Source organism: Schistocerca gregaria, chromosome 5, assembly GCF_023897955.1.
Source record: "Schistocerca gregaria isolate iqSchGreg1 chromosome 5, iqSchGreg1.2, whole genome shotgun sequence".
NCBI classification, from domain to species: Eukaryota; Metazoa; Arthropoda; class Insecta; order Orthoptera; family Acrididae; genus Schistocerca; species Schistocerca gregaria.
In genome coordinates, this window is record NC_064924.1 from 575530017 (window position 1) to 575544517 (window position 14501).

General features: G+C 47.9%; 10 non-coding genes across 10 annotated transcripts; all 10 read right to left on the bottom strand.

Annotated features, from left to right (window-relative positions):
* Positions 1-5902: 5902 nt before the first annotated feature.
* Positions 5903-5974, bottom strand: Trnat-cgu (transfer RNA threonine (anticodon CGU)). The gene has a single exon. It is a non-coding gene; the product is annotated as a tRNA-Thr (tRNA).
* A 689-nt stretch (positions 5975-6663) lies between these two features.
* On the bottom strand, positions 6664-6737 carry Trnan-guu (transfer RNA asparagine (anticodon GUU)). Its single transcript has one exon. It is a non-coding gene; the product is annotated as a tRNA-Asn (tRNA).
* A 1080-nt stretch (positions 6738-7817) lies between these two features.
* Positions 7818-7891, bottom strand: Trnan-guu (transfer RNA asparagine (anticodon GUU)). The gene has a single exon. It is a non-coding gene; the product is annotated as a tRNA-Asn (tRNA).
* A 318-nt stretch (positions 7892-8209) lies between these two features.
* Positions 8210-8281, bottom strand: Trnat-cgu (transfer RNA threonine (anticodon CGU)). Its single transcript has one exon. It is a non-coding gene; the product is annotated as a tRNA-Thr (tRNA).
* Positions 8282-8970: 689 nt separating this feature from the next.
* Positions 8971-9044, bottom strand: Trnan-guu (transfer RNA asparagine (anticodon GUU)). The gene has a single exon. It is a non-coding gene; the product is annotated as a tRNA-Asn (tRNA).
* A 318-nt stretch (positions 9045-9362) lies between these two features.
* Trnat-cgu (transfer RNA threonine (anticodon CGU)) lies at positions 9363-9434 on the bottom strand. The gene has a single exon. It is a non-coding gene; the product is annotated as a tRNA-Thr (tRNA).
* A 689-nt stretch (positions 9435-10123) lies between these two features.
* On the bottom strand, positions 10124-10197 carry Trnan-guu (transfer RNA asparagine (anticodon GUU)). Its single transcript has one exon. It is a non-coding gene; the product is annotated as a tRNA-Asn (tRNA).
* A 318-nt stretch (positions 10198-10515) lies between these two features.
* Positions 10516-10587, bottom strand: Trnat-cgu (transfer RNA threonine (anticodon CGU)). Its single transcript has one exon. It is a non-coding gene; the product is annotated as a tRNA-Thr (tRNA).
* A 1081-nt stretch (positions 10588-11668) lies between these two features.
* On the bottom strand, positions 11669-11740 carry Trnat-agu (transfer RNA threonine (anticodon AGU)). The gene has a single exon. It is a non-coding gene; the product is annotated as a tRNA-Thr (tRNA).
* Positions 11741-13973: 2233 nt separating this feature from the next.
* Positions 13974-14045, bottom strand: Trnat-cgu (transfer RNA threonine (anticodon CGU)). The gene has a single exon. It is a non-coding gene; the product is annotated as a tRNA-Thr (tRNA).
* Positions 14046-14501: the final 456 nt, after the last annotated feature.

Genomic DNA, 14501 nt, shown 5'->3' on the forward strand with positions numbered 1-14501 from the left:
CGGTTAAAACGATTTCGCCCCCGGGTGGGCTCGAACCACCAACCTTTCGGTTAACAGCCGAACGCGCTAGCCTTTTTTTTTTTTTTTTTTAAGTAGGGCCTCCTTCCTCCCCCTCAGCCCCGCCTTGCACTCGCCATAAATCGCTTTCGTCGGCGTCGGCTTCATCTGCCATGATTTCTGAATTACTTCTTCTTTTGAACTATTCCAAATTCCAAACCAAAGATACTGCAAAACCTAATGCATAGTCCCGCAATGGTGACAAAGTAGAATATTTTTCTTCTTTTTTTTGTGCGTGTGTTGTATTCCATTTTCAGAGATTTGTCCTGGGCGTTCACGGCTACCATAGCGGCGAGAGGGCCCACGAAGTCCCCACCGTACTTCACCCCAGGCAGCAATCCCCTACTTCTGGACTGCAACACTCTTTCTGTTGTTTGTTGTTCTTTTTAGTTCTTTCGTTGTGTTGTTGGTTTTTTTTATCAACTTTTATAATTGTTTATTTTTTATTATAATTTATTTATTTATTTATTTATTTTTAATAGAAAATGAAACAAGGAACTCTGGTCCTCTAGAAAAACAGAAGAAAATAAAATAGTCCTTGTCGTAACACTGTTCAGTATACGTCACTGTGACATTTGAAGAAGAAAAGAAAAAAACAAAGCAATGTAGAATGAAGGAAAGAAAAAAAATACTTCTTTCATCGAAGAACGACTTCTAAAAAATTCGCATATCGTTTCCTCTAATGTCTCGTCCGTGAAAGTATGTGAAGCTGTAATGCCAGGTAAAGACAGAACGCCGCCTCACTCTTGGGTTCTTGCGTCTGTAAATAATGAACATAATGACCCTTCAACCAATTGACAGAGTTCCGTTTGGTTGTCGGGTACGGCACTGAATCCGGATACAGGAAATCTTCAGGTTTAATACAAAGCTGGGAAGTCCTCATAATCGTAGCCAGTTTTCGGCGAATGCATGGCCAAACTGCTTGGACAGTGGTGCACAGAAAACGATGTTCATCAGTATCAGGCAAGTTGCACGTAAGGCACAAAGGTGAGTCAGCCAAATGTAGAGCATGAAGTCGTGAATTGGTACTTATTTTACGGTTCACGACCCTGTACCAAGAGGCTTTCACTGACGTTGGTAAATCACGGCTATGTATGTTTTTCCATATCACTGGCCAGCGATGATTGGGGTATTTGTGTTCGATGTTGTTCCTGTTCTTGGTTGCCTGTAGTTTATTATAAACTAACTTCACCACGGAAAGCTCATTTTCTGGGAGAGTTGACCGTACGTAACTGAACTCAATGAAAAAGCTCTTAAAGTGAGTCAGCGCAGGCGGAATATGTTGAACAGAGACGGGAGGCTGCAGGCAGGCCGGCGCTATTTCGGTTAACAAGTGAGCCGTTAGACTGTTCGGTAACGACCTCCACCGTTTGTAGGTGGTGCATACGTACAAAGCTCGTGACTTGGAACGAACATCTGTTAAATTTAAGCCTCCATCGGTCGTGGAGAGAGTGAGCGTATCGTACTTGACTTTAAAAATGTGTCCACGTGTGACAAAATGGCCTAGAGCGGACATCATACGCTTCGCTGTCTCCTGTGGCATGGGCAGTACTTGTGCAACGTAGTTAATCTTTGAGGTGAGGTAGACATTAGCGAAGGTGACTTTCTGCAGTTCATCAAGGCTCCTTAGGTAGTGGGTCTGCATGCAAGCACGCATACTTGCCAGGAGATTCCTATAGTTCACCGCAATTGTGTGCTGTATGTTGCTCCTGTACTCAATACCAAGGCATTTCATTTTAGAAAGTAGTTGCAACTGACCGTGATGGTGCAGCGAGATGCCGCGTCCTATGTTCATAATGCCAGATTTCCTGGCATTCAACTTCGCACCCGCAACAAGTTCGTAGTTTTTGACGATCTGAAGGGCTTCCTCGACTTCACCTTCGTCCATGACCAAAAATCCGACGTCATCCGCATATGCAGTACAAACAATCTTAATGCCGTGGATGGTTAATCCTTGTAGACGCTGTGTCAAGGTGACAAGCAAAGGCTCAATGGCAATGGCAAACAAGGCCATTGACATAGGGCATCCCTGTCGCACTGAATTAGTAATATTAATCGATGCGCTCAGCTGGCCATTCACCATGAGTCGAGTTACTCCTTTACGAAGGAGCTCATGTATAAGATTGATAAAACGTAGTGGAAATCCCATGGCATGCATCGTCCGGATGAGAAACTGATGGTTTACTCTGTCGAATGCCTTGGAAAAGTCAAGGGAAACTAGCGCACACCGTATCTTGCACGCATCTGCAATGGCTATGACATCTCTGTATTGAGACAAATTTTGGAAGATCGTCCTACCGACACCTACACTGGTCTGGTACTGACCAATGACAGTATTCATCAACATTTTCAATCTATTAGAAATAATACGTGCTAAAATTTTGTAGTCACTGTTCAGTAAAGTAAGCGGCCGAAAATCGTCAACAGAACTACACATTGGGCGTTTAGGGATTAAAACCACGATGCCTTCCACGAGAGCCTGAGGAACATTAAAATCAGGCCGTAAAATTTCATTAAACATACTCAACAACTTGGGCTTTAATTTGTCGCAAAAAGTAAGATAAAATTCGGCAGTGAGACCGTCGGGTCCCGGCGATTTATTTTTCGGACTTCGTGATAGCGCAGAATCCAATTCGTCTTCATCAATTTCTCGCATGAGAGTTTCGACTTCAGCAGCACCCAAAGTCCTTTGCAAGTTATTGAGTAATTCATCGTGAGTTCCATCGTCTGTATGTGTCGTTGCCAGCAGATCTGCCAGGTGATTGTGAAGTGCGTTCCGTATGTCTTGTTGCCGCGTGAGCGCAACGCCTTCACTCAACTGAAGACGAGTTATTAATCTCCGCCGCCCCCTCTTATTTTCACGAATGACGTGAAACATGGATGTCATTTCGTCGTCTATCACATTCTGGGGCCTGGACCTTATTTGAAAGCCTTCTGCCTGCTGCCGCTGAAGTTTTAATAATTTTGCCTTAATTTTTTTAATCTGCATAAAATTTTCAGGTACAGTCGCATCGGACTGGTAGAGCTCCCTGAGACAAGTAAAATAAAACTCAGACGTTTGCCGTTGCCACCAGGATTTGTCCCGAGCGTAGCGTTTAAACATTTTTGATAAAGTTGGTTTGGCATGTGTTATCCACCATTCAGTAACGGAGGCATACTGTGCAACCCGTCGTTCACATGCCTCCCATGTTTCGTTAAAGACACGGAGACAGTCAACATCGTTAAGGAGAGCATTGTTAAGTTTCCAGAAACCTCTGCCGCGAAATGTGCCTTGCTTGACCATGTTAACAGTACAAATATATGCGGCATGATCGGAAAAAATTGTGGGCCAAACTTCGGAATGGAGGACTTGAGTCTTCATACACGCCGATACATAGATTCTGTCTAGCCGGCTTGCAGAGTGGTTCGTGACATGAGTGAACCCAGGTGCCGCTCCGTGCGTATGCTCCCATGTGTCAATGAGGTTCATTTCTTGGACGATACGTTCTAGTTCTCCAGATTTGTTAAAATTAGGCGTCTGGTCTTTTGGACTTAAGACACAATTGAAGTCACCCGCAAAGATTATACGATCGTAGGTTCCCCTAAAAAGTGGGACTATGGCGCTTGTGAAGAACTCAGCCCTAGCACGCCTATTGCTACTGCCGGACGGGTCGTAAACATTGATTATGCGTGTCCGATGGAAAGTGACAGCGATCCCTCTATGATCAGGCAGTTTTTCTGCGTCGGTCGCTACAATCCCTTCTTTTAACAGAATCGCTGTCCCTAAATTCGCACCGCTCCCGGAATTGGAGAGAGTAGTATAACCAGTTATTCGGTCAAGTTCAATCGCAGCGACTTCTTGAAGTAACAGAATATCGATATCCGCTGCGTATACAAAATCTTGTAAATTGCGGAGCCGCCAGTACGACTGTATCTTATTGATGTTTAACGTGGCAATTTTATAGGCTTGGGGCTCGTTCATGGGAGAAGGCACATACTATTAATTAAACAGTCTTGGAAGGATGGCTTACGAAATTGAGGCCAAGCGCGTCAGTCGGAGTTCCTGTAGTTCCCGGTACGGTTGGTGTATGCTGCTCTGTGGGGGGTGCCGAAGATTCCGTCTCAATGGTCCGCATGACAGCCGCATCATTGCTCGCATCCAATACTTCCATTTCCTGTGCCCAATTCCCAGTGAGAGTGACCTCTGACAAAAGCGATCCTGCGTTTCCTTGAGCGTGGGTATCCGGCAAAACAACTCTACTCGAGGTATCACTATCTTCCACCCGTCGTGGATTCACAGGGGGAGACACTACAGGATCAATGTCCATTCGACCAGACGCAGGGAGACCAACTTCAGAGGGTTCAGAAGTGTTCTGACTCATTTGGCTGCTTATTCGTTTCGCTTTTTCGCGGAGCTGTGGGGCGAGCTGATTGGCTCCTTGATGTGCAAGTCTCCGCTTCTTTTTGGAAGGCTTCCTGTTAGGGTTCGCGGTATCATCAACATCCGAAGTGGACTGTTGACTCTGGGGTTGATCCGCCGGGAACACAGAGTCTGCTTCATCCTCAGTACCAGTGGCATCAACCACTGGGGAGTCATCCGTCGTTACCTCCACCTCTGAGTGTGGTAGCGGCGGTGCCGCGTCAGCACTCGGTTCTTTGAAGTTATCGGCCAAAACATCATTCAAACGAGGGGCATCTACAGGCGGGGTCGCGGGTGGAAGACCAGAAGCCGCGGCAGCGTATGTCAGTGACAGTGCCGTCGTCACAGGGGGGCTAGCGGCTTCACCGACAGGTAACTGCGTCACGCGTCTTTGTATACATTCAGAGCGCACGTGGCCGGGCGCACCACAGCCGGCACACGTTTTTGGCTGCCCATCATATATGACAATTCCGCGATGTCCACCTACGTAAATATATGAAGGTATGTGCTTCTGTAGATCGATCTTAACCTGCCTGACGCCGTTAAACACCGGAAATTTGTGGGCTTTGGACCAACGCTCCGCAAAATTGTTAATGACCCTCCCGTAAGGTGTTAATGCAGAATTTATTTGCGCGGCTGATATTTCAAACGGGAGTTCGAAAATACGTGCCGTTCGGATGCCCAGTCCAGCATGCGTAATGCTGACGTCACTGACGGTACCATCTCTATGTTTAAACTTCAGTACACCTCCACTCGACTCAACAATTCTATCACACATTTCAGAGGACGTAAATTTCACATAAACAACACTAGTCACGATAGAGAAATTTATCCCTACAATGTCATCAAAAGTAATCTTAGCTGTTTCCTCTAACCATGCTTCAACTTCAAACGAATTTGGTTTCGAAAAGTTAATATCAAAGGTAAACTTCAAGGTATCTTTCCTGTTAGTCGGATTCATAATTCCATATCAGATCCTACAGAACGGAACGAATACTAATAAGCAGACGCTGTAAGCACGCGACTCACCGCCTGACGTAAACACTTCCTGCCGCAGCGCGCTGGCCCTGGAGGTCCGCTCACCACCGCTGCCGCAGGCAGACTGTGTGCCGATTGCGCCACGGAGGCGTTGACTTTGGCTCACTTTTGCTCTCTATATCAACGCAATTCGTACACATTCTGCAGGAATCTCGCAGAATGGTAGCATCTGCTTATGCCTCTTCACATGGATAACGTGCATGCACACTGTAGCGACGCTCATAAACGAATGACATTATACTACAAAATGCATACAAACCACTGTTCTGCCTATGCATTCAGAAAACCTCCTAGGCCAGTAGAATACTTGTCATAGGTTGAAGAACATCCCTTTCATTCAGTGTACTGCCATGTGATAGATATTGCTCGAGGTAGCTCCGCACGTTGCAGGAAAGTTAAGAAAATAGATGCCTTCTGTGAGGTTCGAACTCACGACTCCTGGTTTACGAGACCAGTGCTCTACCACTGAGCTAATAAAGCGGCAGCTTTGAATTTGCGAGCTATCCCCGAATTCTCACTTCATCACACTGAATCTTGCAGCCCTCGACCAGATAATTGATTTGGCGCACTGCTGCTGCTGGGAGTGTCCACATTGCCGTTCTCCAAATCTCTCGACTGTTTCGCCCTTACGATCGGCGACGACCGTCAGGCCACCAAAAGTTTGCGGTCTGCAATTCCTTGTCCTAGTGCACAGCTTGTGGGACAACGTGGCTCGACTGCGAAATGCGCCTTTCGGCTCCACTCTCTGGCTACAGTTTGCTGTTGTTCACAGTGGCACTGGCGTTGCCCATGGGGCTTCATGTAAGGCGACTGCACGTCGCTCGGCCAACAGCGGCCTACTGCAGACCGACACTTAAGAGACACAAAATACAAATCGACATCGAGAGACAGGCCCTGTCATATGGCACTCGCGACGTATACGCTCAAATTGAATGTAAATAAAACGTCTTTTGTAGTGGGCGTCGCTCCACTGCAGTGTCACACATGGTGAATAAATAGGAAAACAGTAGAACGTCTGTGTAGGGCCATGTTTTTACCTACAGTGCCACCTGCCTGAATGTGTATAAGCATCTGTGGCATCACTCCTTCGCAGCCAAATTGCCACACTAGCTGTGTATCTCTAACAAAGTTGACGTACCTCCTCACCTCGGTGACGGTTAAAACGATTGCGCCCCCGGGTGGGCTCGAACCACCAACCTTTCGGTTAACAGCCGAACGCGCTAGCCAATTGCGCCACGGAGGCGTCGATTTTGGCTCACTTTTGCTCTCTATATCAACGCAATTCGTACACATTCTGCAGGAATCTCGCAGAATGGTAGCATCTGTTTATGCCTCTTCACATGGATAACGTGCATACACACTGTAGCGACGCTCATAAACGAATGACATTATACTACAAAATGCATACAAACCACTGTTCTGCCTATGCATTCAGAAAACCTCCTAGGCCAGTAGAATACTTGTCATAGGTTGAAGAACATCCCTTTCATTCAGTGTACTGCCATGTGATAGATATTGCTCGAGGTAGCTCCGCACGTTGCAGGAAAGTTAAGAAAATAGATGCCTTCTGTCAGGTTCGATCTCACGACTCCTGGTTTACGAGACCAGTGCTCTACCACTGAGCTAATAAAGCGGCAGCTTTGAATTTGCGAGCTATCCCCGAATTCTCACTTCATCACACTGCATCTTGCAGCCCTCGACCAGATAATTGATTTGGCGCACTGCTGCTGCTGGGAGTGTCCACATTTCCGTTCTCCAAATCTCTCGACTGTTTCGCCCTTACGATCGGCGACGACCGTCAGGCCACCAAACGTTTGCGGTCTGCAATTTCTTGTCCTAGTGCACAGCTAGTGGGATAACGTGGCACGACTGCGAAATGCGCCTTTCGGCTCCACTCTCTGGCTACAGTTTGCTGTTGTTCACAGTGGCACTGGCGTTGCCCATGGGGCTTCATGTAAGGCGACTGCACGTCGCTCGGCCAACAGCGGCCTACTGCAGACAGACACTTAAGAGACACAAAATACAAATCGACATCGAGAGACAGGCCCTGTCATATGGCACTCGCGACGTATACGCTGAAATTTGTATGTAAATAAAACGTCTTTTGTAGTGGGCGTCGCTCCACTGCAGTGTCACACATGGTGAATAAATAGGAAAACAGTAGAACGTCTGTGTAGGGCCATGTTTTTACCTACAGTGCCACCTGCCTGAATGTGTATAAGCATCTGTGGCATCACTCCTTCGCAGCCAAATTGCCACACTAGCTGTGTATCTCTAACAAAGTTGATGTATGTCCTCACCTCGGTGACGGTTAAAACGATTTCGCCCGCGGGTGGGCTCGAACCACCAACCTCTCGGTTAACAGCCGCACGCGCTAGCCGATTGCGCCACGGAGGCATCGATTTTGGCTCACTTGTGCTCTCTATATCAAAGCAATTCGTACACATTCTGCAGGAATCTCGCAGAATGGTAGCATCTGCTTATGCCTCTTCACATGGATAACGTGCATGCACACTGTAGCGACGCTCATAAACGAATGACATTATACTACAAAATGCATACAAACCACTGTTCTGCCTATGCATTCAGAAAACCTCCTAGGCCAGTAGAATACTTGTCATAGGTTGAAGAACATCCCTTTCATTCAGTGTACTGCCATGTGATAGAAATTGGTCGAGGTAGCTCCGCACGTTGCAGGAAAGTTAAAATAATGGATACCTTCTGTGAGGTTCGAACTCACGACTCCTGGTTTACGAGACCAGTGCTATACCACTGAGCTAAGAAGGCGGCAGCTTTGAATTTGCGAGCTATCCCCGAATTCTCACTTCATCACACTGAATCTTGCAGCCCTCGACCAGATAATTGATTTGGCGCACTGCTGCTGCTGGGAGTGTCCACATTGCCGTTCTCCAAATCTCTCGACTGTTTCGCCCTTACGATCGGCGACGACCGTCAGGCCACCAAACGTTTGCGGTCTGCAATTTCTTGTCCTAGTGCACAGCTTGTGGGATAACGTGGCTCGACTGCGAAATGCGCCTTTCGGCTCCACTCTCTGGCTACAGTTTGCTGTTGTTCACAGTGGCACTGGCGTTGCCCATGGGGCTTCATGCAAGGAGACTGCACGTCGCTCGGCCAACAGCGGCCTACTGCAGACCGACACTTAAGAGACACAAAATACAAATCGACATCGAGAGACAGGCCCTGTCAAATGGCACTCGCGACGTATACGCTCAAATTGAATGTAAATAAAACGTCTTTTGTAGTGGGCGTCGCTCCACTGCAGTGTCACACATGGTGAATAAATAGGAAAACAGTAGAACGTCTGTGTAGGGCCATGTTTTTACCTACAGTGCCACCTGCCTGAATGTGTATAAGCATCTGTGGCATCACTCCTTCGCAGCCAAATTGCCACACTAGCTGTGTATCTCTAACAAAGTTGACGTATGTCCTCACCTCGGTGACGGTTAAAACGATTTCGCCCCCAGGTGGGCTCGAACCACCAACCTTTCGGTTAACAGCCGAACGCGCTAGCCGATTGCGCCACGGAAGCGTCGATTTTGGCTCACTTTTGCTCTCTATATCAACGCAATTCGTACACATTCTGCAGGAATCTCGCAGAATGGTAGCATCTGCTTATGCCTCTTCACATGGATAACGTGCATGCACACTGTAGCGACGCTCATAAACGAATGACATTATACTACAAAATGCATACAAACCACTGTTCTGCCTATGCATTCAGAAAACCTCCTAGGCCAGTAGAATACTTGTCATAGGTTGAAGAACATCCCTTTCATTCAGTGTACTGCCATGTGATAGATATTGGTCGAGGTAGCTCCGCACGTTGCAGGAAAGTTAAAAAAATGGATGCCTTCTGTGAGGTTCGAACTCACGACTCCTGGTTAACGAGACCAGTGCTCTACCACTGAGCTAAGAAAGCGGCAGCTTTGAATTTGCGAGCTATCCCCGAATTCTCACTTCATCACACTGAAACTTGCAGCCCTCGACCAGATAATTGATTTGGCGCACTGCTGCTGCTGGGAGTGTCCACATTGCCGTTCTCCAAATCTCTCGACTGTTTCGCCCTTACGATCGGCGACGACCGTCAGGCCACCAAACGTTTGCGGTCTGCAATTTCTTGTCCTAGTGCACAGCTTGTGGGATAACGTGGCTCGACTGCGAAATGCGCCTTTCGGCTCCACTCTCTGGCTACAGTTTGCTGTTGTTCACAGTGGCACTGGCGTTGCCCATGGGGCTTCATGTAAGGCGACTGAACGTCGCTCGGCCAACAGCGGCCTACTGCAGACCGACACTTAGGAGACACAAAATACAAATCGACATCGAGAGACAGGCCCTGTCATATGGCACTCGCGACGTATACGCTGTAATTGAATGTAAATAAAACGTCTTTTGTAGTGGGCGTCGCTCCACTGCAGTGTCACACATGCTGAATAAATAGGAAAACAGTAGAACGTCTGTGTAGGGCCATGTTTTTACCTACAGTGCCACCTGCCTGAATGTGTATAAGCATCTGTGGCATCACTCCTTCGCAGCCAAATTGCCACACTAGCTGTGTATCTCTAACAAAGTTGATGTATGTCCTCACTTCGGTGACGGTTAAAACGATTTCGCCCCCGGGTGGGCTCGAACCACCAACCTTTCGGTCAACAGCCGAACGCGCTAGCCGATTGCGCCACGGGGTCGTCGACTTTGGCTCACTTTTGCTCTCTATATCAACGCAATTCGTACACATTCTGCAGGAATCTCGCAGAATGGTAGCATCTGCTTATGCCTCTTCACATGGATAACGTGCATGCACACTGTAGCGACGCTCATAAACGAATGACATTATACTACAAAATGCATATAAACCACTGTTCTGCCTATGCATTCAGAAAACCTCCTAGGCCAGTAGAATACTTGTCATAGGTTGAAGAACATCCCTTTCATTCAGTGTACTGCCATGTGATAGATATTGGTCGAGGTAGCTCCGCACGTTGCAGGAAAGTTAAAAAAATGGATGCCTTCTGTGAGGTTCGAAGTCACGACTCCTGGTTTACGAGACCAGTGCTATACCACTGAGCTAAGAAGGCGGCAGCTTTGAATTTGCGAGCTATCCTCGAATTCTCACTTCATCACACTGATTCTTGCAGCCCTCGACCAGATAATTGATTTGGCGCACTGCTGCTGCTGGGAGTGTCCACATTGCCGTTCTCCAAATCTCTCGACTGTTTCGCCCTTACGATCGGCGGCGACCGTCAGGCCACCAAACGTTTGCGGTCTGCAATTTCTTGTCCTAGTGCACAGCTTGTGGGATAACGTGGCTCGACTGCGAAATGCGCCTTTCGGCTCCACTCTCTGGCTACAGTTTGCTGTTGTTCACAGTGGCACTGGCGTTGCCCATGGGGCTTCATGTAAGGCGACGGCACGTCGCTCGGCCAACAGCGGCCTACGGCAGACCGACGCTTAAGAGACACAAAATACAAATCGACATCGAGAGACAGGCCCTGTCATATGGCACTCGCGACGTATACGCTCACATTGAATGTAAATAAATCGTCTTTTGTAGTGGGCGTCGCTCCACTGCAGTGTCACACATGGTGAATAAATAGGAAAACACTAGAACGTCTGTGTAGGGACATGTTTTTACCTACAGTGCCACCTGCCTGAATGTGTATAAGCATCTGTGGCATCACTCCTTCGCAGCCAAATTGCCACACTAGCTGTGTATCTCTAACTAAGTTGATGTATGTCCTCACCTCGGTGACGGTTAAAACGATTTCGCCCCCGGGTGGGCTCGACCCACCAACCTTTCGGTTAACAGCTGAAGGCTCTAGCCAATTGCGCCGCGGAGGCGTTGACTTTGGCTCACTTGTGCTCTCTATATCAAAGCAATTCGTACACATTCTGCAGGAATCTCGCAGAATGGTAGCATCTGCTTATGCCTCTTCACATGGATAACGTGCATGCACACTGTAGCGACGCTCATAAACGAATGACATTATACTACAAAATGCATACAAACCACTGTTCTGCCTATGCATTCAGAAAACCTCCTAGGCCAGTAGAATACTTGACATAGGTTGTAGAACATCCCTTTCATTCAGTGTACTGCCATGTGAGAGATATTGCTCGAGGTAGCTCCGCACGTTGCAGGAAAGTTAAAAAAATGGATGCCTTCTGTGAGGTTCGAACTTACGACACCTGGTTTACTAGACCAGCGCTCTACCACTGAGCTAAGAAGGCGGCAGCTTTGAATTTGCGAGCTATCCCCGAATTCTCACTTCATCACACTGAATCTTGCAGCGCTCGACCAGATAATTGATTTGGCGCACTGCTGCTGCTGGGAGTGTCCACATTGCCGTTCTCCATATCTCTCGACTGTTTCGCCCTTACGATTGGCGACGACCGTCAGGCCACCAAAAGTTTGCTGTCTGCAATTTCTTGTCCTAGTGCACAGCTTGTGGGATAACGTGGCTCGACTGCGAAATGCGCCTTTCGGCTCCACTCTCTGGCTACAGTTTGCTGTTGTTCACAGTGGCACTGGCGTTGCCCATGGGGCTTCATGTAAGGCGACTGCACGTCGCTCGGCCAACAGCGGCCTACTGCAGACCGACGCTTAAGAGACACAAAATACAAATCGACATCGAGAGACAGGCCCTGTCATATGGCACTCGCGACGTATACGCTGAAATTGAATGTAAATAAAACGTCTTTTGTAGTGGGCGTCGCTCCACTGCAGTGTCACACATGGTGAATAAATAGGAAAACACTAGAACGTCTGTGTAGGGCCATGTTTTTACCTACAGTGCCACCTGCCTGAATGTGTATAAGCATCTGTGGCATCACTCCTTCGCAGCCAAATTGCCACACTAGCTGTGTATCTCTAACAAAGTTGATGTATGTCCTCACCTCGGTGACGGTTAAAACGATTTCGCCCCTGGGTGGGCTCGAACCACCAACCTTTCGGTTAACAGCCGAAGGCTCTAGCCAATTGCGCCGCGGAGGCGTTGACTTTGGTTCACTTGTGCTCTCTATATCAAAGCAATTCGTACACATTCTGCAGGAATCTCGCAGAATGGTAGCATCTGCTTATGCCTCTTCACATGGATAACGTGCATGCACACTGTAGCGACGCTCATAAACGAATGACATTATACTACAAAATGCATACAAACCACTGTTCTGCCTATGCATTCAGAAAACCTCCTAGGCCAGTAGAATACTTGACATAGGTTGTAGAACATCCCTTTCATTCAGTGTACTGCCATGTGACAGATATTGCTCGAGGTAGCTCCGCACGTTGCAGGAAAGTTAAAAAAATGGATGCCTTCTGTGAAGTTCGAACTTACGACACCTGGTTTACGATAGCAGCGCTCTACCACTGAGCTAAGAAGGCGGCAGCTTTGAATTTGCGAGCTATCCCCGAATTGTCACTTCATCACACTGAATCTTGCAGCCCTCGACCAGATAATTGATTTGGCGCACTGCTGCTGCTGGGAGTGTCCACATTGCCGTTCTCCATATCCCTCGACTGTTTCGCCCTTACGATCGGCGACGACCGTCAGGCCACCAAAAGTTTGCGGTCTGCAATTTCTTGTCCTAGTGCACAGCTTGTGGGATAACGTGGCTCGACTGCGAAATGCGCCTTTCGGCTCCACTCTCTGGCTACAGTTTGCTGTTGTTCACAGTGGCACTGGCGTTGCCCATGGGGCTTCATGTAAGGCGACTGCACGTCGCTCGGCCAACAGCGGCCTACTGCAGACCGACACTTAGGAGACACAAAATACAAATCGACATCGAGAGACAGGCCCTGTCATATGGCACTCGCGACGTATACGCTGAAATTGAATGTAAATAAAACGTCTTTTGTAGTGGGTGTCGCTCCACTGCAGTGTTACACATGGTGAATAAATAGGAAAACAGTAGAACGTCTGTGTAGGGCCATGTTTTTACCTACAGTGCACCTGCCTGAATGTGTATAAGCATCTGTGGCATCACTCCTTCGCAGCCAAATTGCCACACTAGCTGTGTATCTCTAACAAAGTTGATGTATGTCCTCACCTCGGTGACGGTTAAAACGATTTCGCCCGCGGGTGGGCTCGAACCACCAACCTTTCGGTTAACAGCCGAAGGCTCTAGCCAATTGCGCCGCGGAGGCATTGACTTTGGCTCACTTGTGCTCTCTATATCAAAGCAATTCGTACACATTCTGCAGGAATCTCGCAGAATGGTAGCATCTGCTTATGCCTCTTCACATGGATAACGTGCATGCACACTGTAGCGACGCTCATAAACGAATGACATTATACTACAAAATGCATACAAACCACTGTTCTGCCTATGCATTCAGAAAACCTCCTAGGCCAGTAGAATACTTGACATAGGTTGTAGAACATCCCTTTCATTCAGTGTACTGCCATGTGACAGATATTGCTCGAGGTAGCTCCGCACGTTGCAGGAAAGTTAAAAAAATGGATGCCTTCTGTGAGGTTCGAACTTACGACACCTGGTTTACGAGACCAGCGCTCTACCACTGAGCTAAGAAGGCGGTAGCTTTGAATTTGCGAGCTATCCCCGAATTGTCACTTCATCACACTGAATCTTGCAGCGCTCGACCAGATAATTGATTTGGCGCACTGCTGCTGCTGGGAGTGTCCACATTGCCGCTCTCCAAATCTCTCGACTGTTTCGCCCTTACGATCGGCGACGATCGTCAGGCCACCAAAAGTTTGCGGTCTGCAATTTCTTGTCCTAGTGCACAGCTTGTGGGATAACGTGGCTCGACTGCGAAATGCGCCTTTCGGCTCCACTCTCTGGCTACAGTTTGCTGTTGTTCACAGTGGCACTGGCGTTGCCCATGGGGCTTCATGTAAGGCGACTGCACGTCGCTCGGCCAACAGCGGCCTACTGCAGACCGACACTTAAGAGACACAAAATACAAATCGACATCGAGAGACAGGCCCTGTCATATGGCACTCGCGACGTATACGCTCAAATTGAATGT